We start from the raw sequence: 3,185 nt of genomic DNA on the forward strand, positions 1-3,185 counted from the left end.
TAAATCCAAGAAAGAAAGTATTATTCACAATGGATAGGAGGCCGAAAATTCCAAATAATATGGCTAGAAATATATGCATGATCCCACTTAACTTAATTCACACATTGGAAGCTTAATCACATTAACTCACATAAGCCACAACAACTAATTTTACATAATTAACTCAAACACATAGAGTGTAACGCCCGTACTTTTTAAAGTACTAATTTAATGTATATCACGAAATAATTAATAAAATTATTTCGAATTATGATGCTTCTCGATAAATGTGCTCTAGGAGAATTATGGTTATTGTGGTTAATATGAAAAGAAGCGTGCATGTTTATATTTAATTATGAACGTTGGAGACACGTTTAAGGTCTCGTTGAAAGATCGACAATGAAATTGTTGATTTATAGCAAGATGAAAAAAATATAAGTGGGAAGGAATATATGTTTTTATGGATAACGACGCGCATAAATCGAGGAATGGTCAAAGGGATATTATATTTGGGACAACACCAAATATAAAATGATGTCGTTAAACGTACTTTGATGTTTGGTTATGAAGAACGCGATAACAAAATAAAATAAAGACCCGTGAATTTTAATTAACGAAGGAAAATACGAAAAATATAAAAATGTATGAATTTATTTTGGACTTTCCAAAATAAATTTGAAGTCCAATTAAATATAAAATAACTTAAATTTTAATTACTCTTTAAATCCATCAAGTAGTAGTTTTTTTTTACTTGGGCTTGTAACTTCTTTATTTATTGAGCCCAATTGAAATTAAATCATGGAAGCCCAAGTATGGTTTTTAATTTAGTGGACCAAGCCCAAATTTCTTTTTCTTTTTCTTTCTTTCTTCTTCTCCTTTTTTTTCCTTCATGGCCGACGGCCTTCAACCCAAGGAGGAGACTCTCCACTTCTCACTCCTTCCATCTTCCACCATTACTTCCACCACCCCAAGAGTCACCACTACCTTCCATAACTCCACCTCTAACTCCTCTCATCATTCACACTTAGCAAAAAAAAAAAAAAAAAAAAGAAAGTGAGAGAGCCGAGAGGAAGTCGACGGGAAGAAGGGAGGAAGTTTTGGGCCACCATCCTTTGTTTTTCCTCTACCATTTTCACCCATTTTGGAGGTATAATCCATTTCTATCTTAAAGCATGAGTTGTTTATTAGCTTTGCATGCATAATATATGTCTTTGTACCATATTTCTTCCATAACCACTTCAAGTAAGAAACCAACTAAGAAACAACCAAACGATCGCCGTATGTAATCGAAAGACTCAAAGAACGTAACTTTGTAATGAAAATGTACCATGGGGGTTGTTTCGGGGTGGTTTCGTGTTTGTTCGGAGTAAATCGGGGAAAGCGGCGGCCGGCAGCGGCTTTTGGTGGACGGCAGAGACGCCGCTGGTTCCCCGTGGCAGCAGCGGCGGTAACTCCACGACAGACAGCAACTTTCCGACGGCACAGCAGCTTCGAAGACGGTGCAGTGGCGACGACCCTGACGGTGGCGTCGAGCCGGAGAGAGGGCGACGGCGGCGGGGCTTCGACGTAGGGCAGATGGCCGAGAGAGAGGGAGTCGGGGAGAGAGAAATAAGATAAGAGGAGAGAGAGATAAGTGGGGAAGGAGATAGAGTTTTGGGCGATGTATTTTTTTTTTAAGTTGGGCCTTGTTTTAAATCTTTTAGTTGGGCCTCTTTTAAATTGTTGGGGCTCACTAATTTAATATGGAGATATAAGGTGGCTAAGGAATTAAATCTTTTGGGCCGGAAATTAAAATTTAATCGGGGGAAAATATTTAAATAGTTCCGTAAGTTCTTGTTTTAAAAGTGAATAATTTACTTAAGTATGAAATAATACTTTTTCAACGGTAAATAATTACAGAAATTAAAGTATGCGCTTAAATAATTTTTTAGAAATTATTTTCGACGTTATGGAAAATACAAGGAGCCAACGAAGGAAAGAACGAGCGTAAGCGGCTGCCGAATAACCGAAAATGCACGAAAATCGAGAAAGAGAATTAAAAGATTTTAATTAGAGTGCATGCATTCTAATTATCGTCGTTACAGAGATTTGATATGAATTTTATGTGTTTTCCTGAAAAGGTGGTTCACACGCACGTTAACAGTCGGAACGAAGAAGTTTTACGGAAATCCGAAGCGTTTGAGGTGGGCTTTACTACTTAAATTCTTTTATTTTGAAATGATATGTTTATGGTGAAATAAGGGTGGTTTAATATAGTATGTCATGCCGTTTTTATGTTTTGAAGTGCTTATCTGATTGTCTACTAGAATAAAACTCTACTAGACTTTGATAGTTAACGAATTCGGGTCTAACTAGGGTCTACGCCCTACTTAGGCTAGTGCACTGATAGGGATCGTGAGCCGTCCCCTAGGTCGGCCGGTCCAGTGATCGAGATTGTGGCCACATTCTCGTTTCACATGATAGTTCAGATATGGTATATGATGGAGGATGATGTTAGTCCGCGTGGACACTTTTTAAAGGAATGATTTTTGTGCTTCTCGGTCTCTTTTAAAGTAAAACCCGGGATTCACACGATGATGGCTTGACATATCTTAACGATAAATGTATTTCGGGCATGAGTTCACTGGGTGCATCAAGTACTCAGCCCCTGCATATGTTTTCCCTATGTGCAGGTTGAGCGAGGTCGGGAGGCGGAGGAATGTTGAACGACGAATCAAGATCTATATTCAATAACTGTTCCAGTTACTATTATGTCTTCATACATAGTAGTAGCTAAACTCTCAATTGCTTCCGCTACTCAATGTTTTAAGAATTTCTGTTATTTTTCTTGAATTGTTGAACACTGTCATTTTCGTTATGTACTTTCGGGTTTGACCTTTGGTTTGAATAAATGGAATTTCATCATTGATTGTTAAGTTGCAACGCCTTGAATTGTATTCCCCCCCTTCTTCCCCGCTTCTTATTTCCCCCACGAGTCACGATTTCCCGTGCCTCCTATCCTTAGGAAGTGCGGTCGTGACAGAATGGTATCAGAGCCATTTTTCCTTTCGCTCTGGACCGAGAGTCGTTTATTCAATCTAGTCTGGACTCGTTTCGCTAGACTAAAAGACTATCCGTTTAAAGCTCAACACTCCGTCTCACCGCGCTCAACGCAAAAGAAGGCAAAAGTTTGAAACAAAGTATATTAAAAGTGATAGAACGAATGG

Source organism: Salvia splendens, chromosome 16 (genome assembly GCF_004379255.2).
Source record: "Salvia splendens isolate huo1 chromosome 16, SspV2, whole genome shotgun sequence".
NCBI classification, from domain to species: domain Eukaryota; kingdom Viridiplantae; phylum Streptophyta; class Magnoliopsida; order Lamiales; family Lamiaceae; genus Salvia; species Salvia splendens.